General features: G+C 39.1%; 1 protein-coding gene across 3 annotated transcripts in view; it reads right to left on the bottom strand.

Moving 5' to 3' along the window:
- XB5885669.L (putative methyltransferase DDB_G0268948 L homeolog) overlaps positions 1-12180 on the bottom strand; it is a 43977-nt gene extending 31797 nt beyond the window's left edge. Inside the window, exon 1 of one of the 3 annotated variants that reach the window (XM_018236244.2) lies at positions 12075-12180. The gene's annotated coding sequence lies outside the window, so the exon portion shown is untranslated. Of the gene's footprint in view, positions 1-10946; positions 10966-11015; positions 11163-12074 lie in introns of those variants that run through there. The other 2 variants (XM_041576476.1, XM_041576477.1) reach the window with 2 other exon arrangements.
- Between the last annotated feature and the right edge of the window lie 3220 nt (positions 12181-15400).

Raw genomic sequence — 15400 nt, 5'->3', positions numbered from 1 at the left:
GATTGGACAATTGCCATGTCCCAGCCTCGCCCCTGATATAGCCATTGCATCCGTGATGTAATTGTCCCACCCAATGACATCACCACCAGCCCCCTACAAACCACCCAGTATAAATGAGGAGAAAAAAGCTTAGCTACTATTACAAATGGAGGTGGCTTCACAACTATGTCAAGTTGTTATTGCAGGTGATATCTAGTAGAAGTAAATCGAGAGCAACTGGACTTGTTGAGTAATTATTGAAGACATTTCACTTATCTTCAATAATTACTCAGACTCCAAAGATTTATTGCGAGTGAATTCAATTATCCAGACATTGACTGGAGTAATGGGGTAGCATAGTCAATTAAAGCCAACACTTTGCAACTACATGCTAAATTAACTTTTTCTTCCAATTGCAGGTAGTTTAGGAACCCACTAGGAAAAACTCTCTTTTGGATCTGGTAATAACTAAAAAAGCTGAATTCATTTCTAGCATTTGCGTAGGTGAACATTAAAGGAGAACTAAACCCCAACAATCAATATGTTCATCTTCTCAATAGCAGCAATGATCCAGAACATCATACTTGTCACAGGGGGTCAACATCTTGGAAAGTGTCTGCAACACTCACGTGCTCAGTGGGCTCTGATCAGCTAAGTTTATGGGTTGTTGTAAATTAGCAAGCAGAAAATCAGGTTGGGCTGTAATATAAACTGATGCTACAAGGCAGATTATTAAATTCTGATGCTAATTGTTTTGGCTTCTGAGCTGCCATGTAGTAATTATCTGTATAAATTACTAATCAGCCTTATACTGTGACATTTATATTCTATGTGTACTGTATATTTTTAGTCGGTCCCTAAGCTCAGTAAATTACAGCAGCACAGAGAATGTGCAGTGAATAAGCAGAAAAGAAGATGAGGAGCTACCGGGGCATCTTTGGAGGCACATTATCTTAACTGCTAAAGGGCTGTGATTGCCTTGGGCTGGTATAGAAGCCCAAAACATAATGTACAACATTTCTAGCTACTTTTTTAGTTAAGCTTTAGTTCTTCTTTAAGGAAACAGCGATCATGACATGTTTCCCTTTGAGATAATTTTGCAGAGACAACTCTATTAGTAGAGTAACTAAAACACTAACTTTTAGACATGCATCTGTGCAATACATTACAGGGTTAAACAGAAACAAAATGGAATTTCTTTTAAATGCTTTTAAATGCTTCTTATATCTTCTTATATATTATATGTGTCTTATAAATTCCCCTTGTAAGCAAGGTAATACATAAGACCCTTATGGTTAAACAGAAATGTTAGTGTTGAGGTTGATAAGAAAAACAAAATGTGCATTTTGGGAATTTAAATTAGCCAGGACATATGAAAAGCAGGACAAGTGGTCAGTAAAGCATGCAAAACATCAATTTGTGGTCGATTGGCAGGGAAAAAGCAGAAATTTTTAACTATTATTTTTCATTTGTCTATACAACTGAGGAACCAGCTAATGAAGGCTTCCTTGTTAATAGACCCAATTCTGATAATATAACAATTAATGGATTAGTGATTCAGGAGAAAATTCAAGAGACAAAACATGTGAAGGTAAGAAAAGGTCCAGCACTGAATGGTATTAATCCAAGGGTGCTAAAACTGCTTAGCTCTGTGACTGCCAAATCTCATTATCAGGATACTTTGAGAGCTGCCATAGTGCTTAGAGATTTGTAATGTGGTGTCAGTATTAAAAAAGAAATCTAATTCTCAAAACTATGGGCCTGTTAGTTTGACATCAGTGGTAATAAGCATACTATGCATTTGTGCCAGCACAGGTATAATATATGTTGCCAGATGTATCCAATTCCCTTCTATGAGGAGGTGAGCAGGAACCTAGACCCTGTGGTCACAGTGGATGTAATCTACTTAGACTTAGCCAAATCATTTGCTAGAGTACCACGGAGGTTACAGATTAAATTAAGGAATACTGATCTGAAACATATTTGTACTTGGAAAAAGAACTGGGTAAAGGATATGTTACATAAAGATGTGGTACTTGGACCCCTGTTAGTGGGATAACACATTGGTCAGTCCTTGTCCCATTGCTTTTTAACTTGTTTATTAGTGACCGTGAATTTGGCATTGTTTGTATTGTCTCTATTTTTGCTAATGATACTAAATTGTGCAAAACTATAATTTAGATGGAGGATGCCATCACTTTGTAGACTTATTTGACGAAAATGAGGAACTGGATGACAAACTGGCAAATGAGGTTAAATTTTGATAAGTGCAGAACCAGATAGCTGCTAAAATACCAAACATGAGAGCTGCTGAACAAAAAGGTAAATAACTGAAACACTACAAACTGATAACCAATTGCAATCATCATCATCATCAACATTTATTTATATAGCGCTGTCAAGATACGCAGTGCTTTACTGCAGTTATAGCAAACAGGGAATAAATGGTGGATAACAAACAAGGATTACAGAGTACAATAGGGTTAGAAGGACCTAGAGATTAGAGTTTACAAACTAAAGGTTAGGGTACAATTGAGACATTAGGATTATATAAACATTTTGTCATTTTTGATACAACAATGATTAATTAAGGTACATCGAATAAGCCTCTTTAAACAGATGGGTCTTTAATGAGCGCTTGAAAGTTTGGAAAGAAGGAGAAAGTCTGACAGCTTGTGGCAGAGAGTTCCAGAGAAAAGCAGAAGCCCGAGAGAAGTCTTGTAGACGAGAATGGGCAGAAGTGATCAGAGGAGAAGTGAGGCGAAGATCAGAAGCAGAGCGTAGGTTTCGTGAAGGAGTGTATTTGGAGATTAGAGATGAAATATAGGGAGGGGTTTCATTATTAAGGGCCTTGAATGTGAGTGTAAGTAATTTGCATTTGATTCTAGAAGAGATTGGGAGCCAGTGAAGGGACATACATATGGGAGCAGCTGATGTTGAACGGCGAGCTAGATGAATGAGTCTAGCGGCCGCGATTAGAACAGATTGGAGTTGTGAAAGGTGACTTGTTGGAATACCTGTGAGGAGTAAGTTGCAGTAATCAAGGCGGGAGATGATGAGAGACTGAATCAGTGTTTTAGTTGATTCTGAACTGAGATATGGTCGTATTCGAGCAATGTTGCGCAGTTGAATACGGCAAGATTTTGCAAGTGTTTGCATGTGTGGTGAAAAAGACAGATGAGAGTCTAAGATAACTCCTAGGCAGCATGCCTGTGTGGTGGAATGAAAGGTGGTGTTGTTTACGGTGAGTGATATCTGAGGGACAGGGGAAGATCTTGGAGGAATTAGAAAGATCAGGAGTAGACAAGTAGAGTTGAGTGTCATCAGCATAAAGATGATACTGAAGTCTCATAATATTAAGATTTAAATCATTAATTTAAAGGTGAAATACCATTTTAAGGACTATATTTCACCCAAAATGCCACCAAAGTGTTGATTCACTTTTTCAACATATCATATATCAACAACTGTAACACTGTAAATTGGTCAATGAATTGTGCTGTTAGGATCACTCTGCACTGGTTTCCACTACCTTTCAGAATTCAATTTAAACTATTGACCCTGACATTCAAAGCATTTCACAGCTCTACTCCACCCTTAAGCTTATCTAAAAAGCTCTCACCATTAGCTTTATATGCTTCTCTCCTGACCTAACGCATTAACTTTACAAATACGCACATTCAAGACTTTGCAATGGCTGCACCCCTTCTCTTGATTTCCCTCCCACGTTCTGTCTGGATTTCTCCCAATTTTTCAGCTTCTAAACGCTCACCTAAAACAAATTTCCTAAGAGAAGCTTACCCGAATGTATGAATACAGTGTTTGGGTTTTTTGTGCACCACCTAATAGACATGCTGACAAACCCCTTATAATCAGATACAACAAATGAAGCAAGAAGTTTCCTAGAAGGATCAAAAAGTCACACAGCCTGTTACTCAGTTATAAGTAGAGAGGGTTGCTCTGCACATTAGTTAATGTAAGTGGGAAACTGTGTCCATTAAAAAAGGGGGACACCAAGGTTAAAACAACATTGTGGCTAATAGATTTCAAGGTGCAATTCAGTGAGTATCTCTTCTCAAATGTCACGTTTATACCAGTGAAGCTGCATCCAGGGAGCATGCTGGGATATGAATTAAAAGATATTATTTATATAAGATCCTTAAAGGGGTTGTTCACCTTCCAAACACTTTTTTCAAATCAGTTGGTATTAGATTGTTCCCCAGAAAGAAGACTTTCAATTATTTATTTTTTAATGTTTTTTCAAAATCTAAGTTTAAAGTTGAATGTTCCGGTCTCTGGTATTTCAGTCTGGCAGTTCAGTAATTCAGGTACAGGTTCTTAACTGTTAAAATTTTGCAACATTTAGATTAGAGGAACTGAATTTTCATAGGTGGTTCTTCACAGTGAGGACATTGAGGGTATGGAATCCACTGCCGGGTGATGTAATGGCAGATGCCTTTACAAGGGTTTGGGTGATAATATAATGGTATATATAGTATATTAGTATATTCACAAGAAAAAGGCCAAAATGCAGGATTAACTGCTCAACCAAAGTTTGAGCAGTTAATCCTGCATTTTGGCCTTTTCGAAAGATTCAGCTGAATACCGAACCGAATCCTAATTTGCATATGTAAATTAGGGGTGGGAAGGGGAAAACATTTTTACTTCCTGGCTTTGTGATAAAAAGTCACGGAATTTCCCTCCTGCCCCTAATTTGCATATGCAAATTAGGACGTGGATTCAGTTCAGCCAGGCTGAAGGATTCGGCCGAATCCTGCTGAAAAAGGCCGAATCCCGAACCGAATCCTGGATTCGGATCGAACCCCTAAATAAATTGTATTTTTAAATATATTGGTTTTGCAATCCACCTTCTACTAGTTCTTTGTATTTTGGATTTGATCCCCAATAGGACCTTGGGGATTAAAGGTGTGCAGTCTTGACCAGTATAATATATTTCCCCCATCTGTCCCAAGACTTCTATTTGTAAATCTTATAGGAAGTTAGAATAATGACAGGTAAAGATTGTAAAAAATTGTCTTCTACAGAGAAAATGTTTCTGGATCCGAAAACTGGATACACTTGACCCTATACATCTAAATAAGCAGTGGAGCCTGGTTGTTTTTACTAATGTTTTATCATAAATCGGGGCATGAGAATCAGGCAGAGAACAGGAGCTGGAACTCAGGAACCAGCTAGCTAGATCTCAGATAGGACGCTTAATCAGGGTTGATTTAATAAGCCGGCAAAAGGGGCATCTGCCCAGGACCCACTTATTTTGGGGGCCCACTAACTTGCAAGGTTTTTTTATATATTTTTTTTTACAGTAGCTGAAAAAACGGAAAGAGGCACCTGTGTCAATGGTCTGTGATGTCAGAGATATTTGTCTGATGGATATATCTGATAATGATATAAGGCAGGCAAAGTCATTGGGCTCAATGGGTCCTGGTGCAGCAGAGATAATTTGGGGGAAAGGACAGAGTAAATACCAATTATGATTTATTACTATTTGCTAATTATTACAGCATCAGCCTACACTGTGCAAACACCCTGAGTCAGGGTTCCAGACAGTGTGGCATGGTGTAGGCTGCTGCTGTAATAATTAGTAATAATTCATATTTAATCTGTTATATTTACCTTTGCCTATCATTATAGGTGTGCCAGGGAGTTGTTGGTGCTGTAAAACTTTGTGCCACATGTAATGGGTTTCTTGCAGGAGTCGGGAGAAGAGATATTTCCATTCCATATGTGACAACCAACACACTATTGAAATGAAGAATTCAGAGGGTCCTGGACCAAACACCATGCACAAAACATGTGCACCTAGCTACTGCATATTTAACATTAATATAACCAGAGTGATTGCTGCATTACAATAGGTGTATGGTACAATGGTCATGCCTATAGGCAAATCATGTTCTTTACACCTGCTCCCAACCAGTTAAGTACAGAGGAACATGTTTCTTATAATAAGTATAATTAATATGTATCAGAAAATGCATTGGCATTTGGTACATATACACACAGTTCAGAGGTTGATGTTTTAAATGAATAAATATCACTTGATGTAATGTGATCCAGTGATCAATCCAGTTAATGGAAAACAATACCCTCAGAACATTGTAGGTCTCTATAAAAAGATATTGCAGCTCAAATGTAAAACCCTGTTCTGTGTAAATAAACCATTTTCATAATAATATACTTTTTTTAGTAGTATGTGCCATTGGGTAATCATAAATAGAAAATTGCCATTTTATAAAATAAGGACCGCCCCCGAGATTCTAGGATTTGTGGTGCACACAAACAAAGGGGTTTACCCCGAAACATTGCACTGCACTCCGCTAAAATAAACACTTCAAGTGTTCATGCAGACCTTGTGCCACTGGGTTTTTTTTGTGTACAGAGTAGACCCCATGGCAGCCCATAAAGTATTGTGCAATGGGCTGTATTGTTAAGAGACTAAATTTTGTTGTTATTGGTATTTATTACTAGGGATGCACCGAATCCACTATTTTGGATTCGGCCAAACCCCGGAATCCTTCGGGAGAGTTTGGGGGGAATACTGAACTGAATCCTAATTTGCATATGCAAATTAGTTGTGGGAAGGGGAAACCATTTTTTACTTCCTTGTTTTGTGACAAAAAGTCACGCGATTTCCCTCTCTGCCCCTAATATGCATATGCAAATTAGGATTTTGAATTCGGTTCGGCCAAGCAGAAGGATTCAGATTCGGTGCATCCCTATTTATTACAAGTCTTCTACTTAGGTCTCTCCTACTCAAACTCCAGTTTCTCAGTAAAACCACACACCTGGTTGATTATTAGTCATTTGGACCCTAGCAACCAGATAGCTGTTAACATTTCAAACTGAATAAAAAGCTAAATAATTAAAAAAACACTTATAAACACACAAATAATAAAAAATTAAAAACCAATTTCAAATTGTCTCTGAATATCACTTTCAACATCATACTAAAATTTATTTTAAAGTTAAACAATCCCTTTAATGAACAGGGAGTTCCACTTCCACGGGTTCCCTACTTAATCAGAATTTCTGTTTTCTCAGAATTGATTCTCTCTTGGCTCTGGTTTACTGCCAATCTGCCACAAGCACAGATGGTCACAGAGACTTTCTGTTCATTAGCCATGTTTTTGTAATCTTACTTGCTTGTCTGGGATCAATGGAGTGCTCATTGGCCATTTCTACACAGCTAGGGTTAATATGCTAATTATCCATTTTTTGTAGTAAATGTAGTATACAGTCAGATCTGTGGTTAATATTCTATTATCCATTTAATACTGGCATGACTGAGTTATGTTTTCTTAAAATATTATACGTGGTATTTAGGAGGTGTGGCCTTACCAAAATGTTTGGCATGCTATACACACCAGGGACAAGGCCTTAAAACGGCCCTGAGCTTAATGGTTAAGCAACTATTGGCTAAAATAGTTAGGACCAGTCAACTGGATGTAAAAAGGTTGGAGAAGGAGAGTGTAAACATACAAGAACATGTACATTCATATTAGCATTGTGACTAAGGCTACACTACTACTAAGTCTCCCATGGCTCAACTAAGTAATGAACCACCACCTTATAGCTCAAAGTTCAAACCAGAGAGATCCAGACATATTTACTAAATACTGCCTGAAAGGGAACTTATAATTAAGCAGTTATTTAAATCAGCTGTAGCATTTTTTTTTAACTTTTACATGAAAGAGTCTATTTCTGTTGATCAAAGCATAATAAACTAATTAACTCCAATGTGATTCAATGTTCTATAAATAAAACATATGAACACTTTATATAAACACTGTATACAGTATGATTCTAATTAAAAAAAAAAAAGTACTACAGGTACATGTTTTTTTGTTAAAGGGGTTGGTCACCTTCTAAACACTGCTTTCAGTTCCCCAGATTGTTTCACAATTTAAGTTTAAAGATTTAATGTCCCGGTCTCTGGTGTTTGAGTCTGTCAGCTCAATAATTCAGGTGCAAACTGTTACAATGTTGAATTTACAGTTTTCAGCAGCATATCTGGAGTATTAGCAACTATTGTATCAATTCTATCAGCTGCCTGTAATGAATTCCAGAGATTCTGCTCAACAGGGACAACCATAAGAATGTATCAACTAAATGTATCAATTTAGAACAGTTTACAGGGTCAGTGATCCCCCCCTCCCAGAGCTGCTTTAGAAGATGAAAAATTAAACTTTATACTTAGAAAAACGGTCACACATAAAAAATAGAAAGTTATTGTTCTGCTGAACAAATTGAACCGAAAACTGAAAAAAAGTGTCTGAAGGTAAACAACCCCTTTAATTATTTATAATCCATGGAATGCCTATAAAGGTGTAGAATATGTATGCAAGATGCATGCATGATATAGGTTTCCATTTTTAAAAATGATGAACTCTATGTCTAAATGATCTGTGCTACATCCAAACCTTTAGGCATAATATCAATGTATTGTTGGAGATGTAAGAAGTTAATCATCCCTGGACTGAGGAAGTGTATTTATGCTCTGGGGGGCAACATGTTTCCATAGGCCCAGGAGTTGCAGTTGTAGTTCCTGTCCACTTGTCTATATAAGGGGAGAGAGCAGGGCCAGTACTAGGGGTAGGCAGAGTGGCACGTGCCTAGGGCACAAAACTGGGGGTGCCAGGCACACACCTACTCTCCTTCTCCTACCCCCTAGTCTGGTCCCCGGTCTAGCCTGCGTGTGCAGTGTTTTTAGCACATGTGTGATGTTCCTTTCACGCTATATCCTTTTTTTGTGCGTGTTTGCGCACGTTTTTTCGTGCATGCATGGCTGTGGGGCAATGCAACAGCCCGTGCTGCCTATGGCGCCTGCCCGGGTTGGCCCTGTGCTGGGAGGGAATACATGGCTTTTTTTAATTGGACTCCCCTCCAGGAGTTGGGGCAGATGCTGCTGGAGAGTCTGAAGTCAGAGGCCTCAGTAAGAAGCAGGAAAGGGGTGCTTCGCCAATGAGACGAGTTGAGGCTGTTCCCTCAGGCGGCAGCGCCCCACTAAGTCCAAGGGGCAGCAAAAATGCTGCTCCTGGTACTTTAAGATCGAATTTCTGGGAGAGGGGGGCAGCAGCAACTGCTGCCTCAGGTGGTGGAGGGGCCAGGATCTCCCCTGAGCAGGGGCTGACCAAGCCAACCAGGTGTCCTAGAAGCCATGTGCCTTTTCTGCCTACCCCTTGTTCCGGCCCTGGTAAGAAGGTAGCTAAGGCCTAAGTGAAGTTGGGGATAAGTAACATTGTGAATTAGGTTTAGATAGCTGCAGGTTACTCTTGTTACAAAACACTCGAGTAATGTTAGATAGGCAAGGTTAGATTAGAGCAACTACTGTATGTGCTCTATCCAGAATGTAGTGTGGGAAGTGCCCAATGTAGACACCCAGGTGACACTTACCAGTTTGTAGGGTCTCAAGTGAGTATGACTTAGAAGCATATTTGTCGAAATGTGACATTAGATCATTTACTCACTTCCTATTCATTCCCAGAGGATATTCATAATCGTATTTATCAGTTGGTGAAAGTTAGAGTTCACTATTTGATAAATACAAATCTTATGAAAGAATAAAAGCGAGTGCATTTTTTGTGGTGAGCTCTAATCTCACATTTTGATAGATCTGCTGCTTAGTGTAAACCCCTTAGAGCACCATTCGATTAGAATTATTTACTGGGAACAGAAAACTATGGTGTGAAATTGGTATGTGGGATGAATTTATGCCCTTGAACATTTGGGGGCACATTTACTTAGCTCGAGTGAAGGATTAGAATGAAAAAAACTTTGAAGTAGCCAAAAAAAAAATTCCAAATTCAACCATCGAATTGGCTACTTCGACCACGACTTTGAATCGAACTAAAAATCATTCGACTATTCGACCATTCGATAGTCGAAGTACTGTCTCTTTAAAAAAAACTTCGACTACCTACTTTGCCACCTAAAACCTACAGAGTACCAATGTTAGCCTATGGGGAAGGTCCCCATAAGCTTTCTAAGCTTTTTTTGATCAAAGGAAAATCCTTCGATTGATGGATTAAAATCCTTCAAATCGTTCGATTCGAAGGATTTAATCGTTCGATCGAGCGATTTTTCCTTCGATCTAAGCCTTTGCGGTAAATCCTTTGACTTCGTTATTCGAAGGATTTTACTTCGAGGGTAGAATATAGAGGGTTAATTAACCCTCGATATTCAACCAATAGTAAATGTGCCCCTTGGTGTACAAAAGACATACCTTTAATAACTCTACTGTTTTCTGATAAAGAACTACAGGTATGGGCAGTGAAGTAACTAGGTGGGGGCGGGCCCAGGTGTGGCTGCAGCGGGGCGCGATCTGACGGGGGGCCTTGCAGGGGTGCAGTCCCTGGTCCATTCGCACCCCCTACTCCCCCAGTAGTTACTCCGCTGGGCATGGGATCTGTTATCCGGAAACCCATTATCCAGAAAGCTTCGAATTACGCAAAGACCGGTAGACTCCATTCTATCCAAATAATCCAAATTTTGAAAAAGGTAAATAATAAAACAGTTATCTGGAAAACAGGTCCCATAGCTGTACTAGTGTCTCTTTATAAAGTGAATGTATTGAGATTAATAGTTTAGCTTGCCCTTTTAATACATCTGCAAAGGGCCCGTTTGAGATAAGGCATTGTGTTCTACCATTGCGAAAAGTTGGCGTACAGTACAGCTGCCAATAACATGTGACATTTACGCATATATGCGTAAATAATTATATTAATATATTGCTATTTTGACGTACAGCACTGCACATTGTATAACAATAGTGATTGTACAGAGAACAAACAATATATACAGATATACATATATACTTAGATTGTCAGCTCTGCTGCACAGAGCTGACAATGTAAGTAAGCTGTGCCTTCATGTCCCATAAAAATATCAATTTAAATATAAGTGATAATTATTCAAGCAAAGGAGACAAATAATATAAAATAACTTACTGAGTAAAGGGCTAACAGACAGATTCCAGACTGTTAAACTACGAAGACAAATAAGATAATATAACTTACTGAGTGTAGGACTGACAGACAGATTCCAGACTGTAACAACTACGTATGATAGTTCAAAAGGCAATGTAAGAAATACTGCCCCCTTCCAGATATTCTCCCCTCCTTGCCTTTAGATCATTTCCTCCATCACGCCCACTGCAGAGCAAGGTCTTTTGGGAAATGTAGTTCATAGTATCCATGCTGCTGCAGGCATCATACCATAGTTTCTTTATATAGCATCAAAAGTCACATCTTTCAGGAACAGAATAGCACACACAAACCAGTTTATTAACAAACACTAGTAGGGAGACATTAACTTTGGTTTATTTCACAGCAATGGAAATCGCTACTATCAGTAATAATCAGTAGTAAAAACATGTGTGCAAATATATGTTAAGAAAGTTAATTTTTGGCTAAAGGAAAAGTAAATAGCACACAAAGCATAAATTGGTAAACCACAACCATAATGTTAATTTAGTCATGATACATGAGAAAAATAATGATTAACAGGGTAAAAGGTTATAAAGCGAACTTTAGTATGTGTCAGCTAAGAATTATGGGAACTGTAGTTAGAGATTTAGCTTTGTTGCTACAGCAACTAAAATATTTGCAACTGCATACTGGACAGGCGAACTACACAAACACAATGGCAACAGAAAAACATTGAAAGAAAGTAGGTTAGAAGATTTCTTGAATTCTTGAATCATGTCGTCTTGGAATGCTTTTCTAAATGTAAATATTTTCTTCATATACATTATATGACCATATTTTAAAGGAAATATATCAACATTTCAGGGCTGCTAAATGTTTTCACTGGCATTTAGGTTGGACTCTCTTAATTATTATTTATATTTGTATACAATTTAGCTTTTAATTTCATAAAATTAAAATATCTTTTCTACTACATCTGCCCCAACATGTCCAAAGTCCTCTCCTCCTGTTCACTTTTTTTTTTTTTTTTAAAGGAAAGCTATACTTGTCAATGAATTCTTATCCAACAAATAATTTGTATCATAATAAGTGAATTATTAAATAATCTTGCAACATTGGCATATACATAAGTAAATATTGCCTTTTTACCTGGCAGGAAATAATGCCACCGTAACTGTAACAGGAAAAAGCGTGGGAGTAAAAGAGGGAGGTAAAGTCAGTGACACCACAGGAAGTGACATCATTACGATGTCCTGTTGTCAGAAATGATGTCACTTCACATGTGCATCCAATTACCTTGAAGCCACTGATTGCTTGCCATGCATGCTGAGAAGCTCAGGTGACGTCACTGAATGCTTGCTGTCAATGCGCACACCAGCTTCCAAGGTGAAGGAACCAGAGTGGACAGTGATAGATGACCCCTGGAGTGGCAGGTTTAAATCGAGTGCACTCGTAGCTACAGGTCCGAGGATTAGGACCAGGTTTTACCCTTTCACAAGGAAAAGTGGAAAATCCCAAAAGAATGAGGCGGCAGGAGGCTGGGGAATGTGGTTGCCACCTGTCCGGGTTTGACCTTGACAGTCCGGATTCAGAAGGCCTGCCCGGGTCAAGACTGGTTTTCCAAATAAGGAAAACTGGTCAGGATCTCCCTTGATTGACATGCCGATCAGCCAAACGCTGATCGCTGAGTCATAGCTCCACCCCCATCCCCGATCGTAGGCTACAGAACGGTGGCAACTCTACTGGAGATGGCGGTCTAATTCGTGGGCAGGGGCACTGCTGCCAGGTGGTAAGGGGGGATATTAGCTCATGTAACAAAGGAGAGAAAAAAAGAACTGACCCATGTAACTGCACCCTCCCATCCATCACATCCGATGAATTAGTTAATAAAACATAACTTTTAATAAATTATTTAAAACCAAATGTCCATTGTGCATCAATTATATTAAAATAAAGGTAAATAGTTCGCGGACGGACCACCAGGAGGCAGTGGGTTGGTCTTGTACATATATGTCTGATATGCAAACAGGTTATCAGATATGCTATATTGTGAACAGCAAGATATTAATGCAGTCATAGGTTACAAACCCCTTCTCCCTCATGGAGTCCTCTTCCATCTGGCGAATCGGTCGATGTTCAAATGTTCAAATATGAAATGTAACCGTGATCTTCTATTGGTATCTGAGCCGTGCCTCAAGCGCAACCCACCAGCTGAATACTAAATATACCGCTTATCAGAAATGCTATATTGCGAGCTGCGGCATAGTACTGTAATAAAGCGGTAATGCGTTACAAATCCAATGGAGTCACCTAATCAGTTACACTATAGACATCAACCCCTTCACCCACATGGAGTCCCCTCTCATTCGTCGATAAGGTTGCAACCTGGACGGTATTTTACCCGCCGGGCCGGTAAAAATAATGGTTGATACCAATGTTATTAATAGGGAAAAAAGATAAATATATAGGAAGGCCGGTATTTTTTTCCCGAAAATGTGGCAACCCTATTCAACGAATCGGTCGATGTTCAATTATAAAGTGTAACCGTGACCACTGTCAATCTAAATCTAAATGCTAAATGTACCGCTAATAACCACTGACCCTCGGATCCTTCAGAGTCACCAACCCCTTCACCCACAGCGAGTCCCTCCTGATCTGTGAAGCTAGCCCTGCCCATGATCCTGATGTAACCTAACATGTATATATGTCCTTGGATTGTGTGTGAGCACAGTAAATCTTATGAGCCAGGGGATGGCCTGTGTACTTAAATATAGAAAAGTATATTCAAATGATTTATTTAGATAAAACAGTGTTTTACATATGGGATGTATGTTTTACATATGTGATGTATGTTTATAGAGACCGGCAATGTTCAGGAGTACAGAATTAATTCAACCTAGAAGAATGTTTGTCACAAATAAGGTTGCTTTAGGGTACCAGCAGGCCCAGGGCAAAGATTCAATTGATGGGCCCCTGCTGGGGTTGACATATATATTTATTTATTTCTTGAAGGCCTAGTGCAGCAAAGTTTTTAAGGGTGGCATGCTGCCGACTTGCCACGTTGATAGGGATTTGCACCAGGGACTGCTTCAGCTTTCAAATCTCTCAGCATGGCTCCTTTTCTTCAGATAGGGGCCAAGGTGCAGGTTGAGGTGAGGAGGAGGCGGGCACAGCTCCCAAGTGGGGCCGATTAGTACGTAATCACAGGCCGGCCTAGGGGCCTATAAATCTGAAATCTAGCCCCGCGAGTGTGGTGCAGAGTAAAGTGAGAAGCTGAGCATAGCTGCTTTATCATGTGCTGGCTTAGGGAAAGAAAAGAGAAGAAGCAGAATATCACAAAATGGTACCCATCAGTAATTATACCTTATCCTGTCCTTAAGCACAACATATTCTGTGATGTTTTACTATAAATGTGTGTGTTATATGCTGGACCTTGTAGTAGTGCAGAAAATATTCACAGTAGCAGGAGGAAACATGGCTGAACTGCCAACAAATTGGGAGGAATAGACAGATAGAGGCAGATGCTAGGGAAAGCAATTACCAGCAGGACAGATTGACACATATCAGTTAACATGTAACAGCGCCATCTACTGGTTTTACATTAATAGTCAATCCATAACAGTGTGTATACATTGAATATACAGATTACATAAAAATAACAACTGAACATTAATACAAAAGGCAAAATAGCTTACAATCTAAGAAGAGAAGGAGTATGAGACACAAGGAGTGGGGGTGGTGTGGGCAAGGTGAGATATGTGGCACTGAGCTTTGCATTTAGCAGGCTATAGTGTACAATGAAGATATTGTAGGCTAGATGAGATTATGCTTCTTTAAAGAAATGTGTTTAAATAGATGGTTTAAAGGCAGAGAGATTTGTAGAAAGTTGAACGGAGCATGGGAGTAGATTCCACAGTTGCAGCCTTAGCAAAGTTTTGAATGTGAGTATGTAAATAGGTAATGAGTGAGCTGTTGAGAAGGTCAGTAGAGAAGCAAGGTAAGGTAAAAGATGATACTCCATAGTAAGAGAGGGATCCGAAAGGAAAACCAGGACTGGGCACTGTCACAATGGCCAAAAGAATGGATGGCCCAGAGAGCTTTATTATAATATGACAGTAACTGAAGAAATGGAAGAACTGGTCTAAGCTTAATGAGAGTGATTCCAAAGTGTGCCACAATGGACCAACAGCTATCAGAGCAGATAAATGAGAAAATGGAGATGCCATGAGAAAAGCAAAGACATTTCAATAACCATGTCTGTAGACTTTATATTAAAATATTTTGTTTGGCACGTTGAGCAGCTGATTTCACTTATGCTGAAGGTTTTTTTTCTTGGCAATATTTAAAATACTTTATATTCACGTAATGGTGACACCAGAACCGTACAACTAACATTGCAACCCCCCGTATGGCCCCAACTCGTCGGTAACAAGGACAGGACTCGCCACTTATGCTGGGCTTAGCAGGAGGTGATA

The sequence above is a fragment of the Xenopus laevis genome, chromosome 9_10L (assembly GCF_017654675.1).
Source record: "Xenopus laevis strain J_2021 chromosome 9_10L, Xenopus_laevis_v10.1, whole genome shotgun sequence".
In the NCBI taxonomy this organism is placed as follows: Eukaryota; Metazoa; Chordata; class Amphibia; order Anura; family Pipidae; genus Xenopus; species Xenopus laevis.
This window is presented reverse-complemented; position numbering and strand designations above follow the sequence as displayed.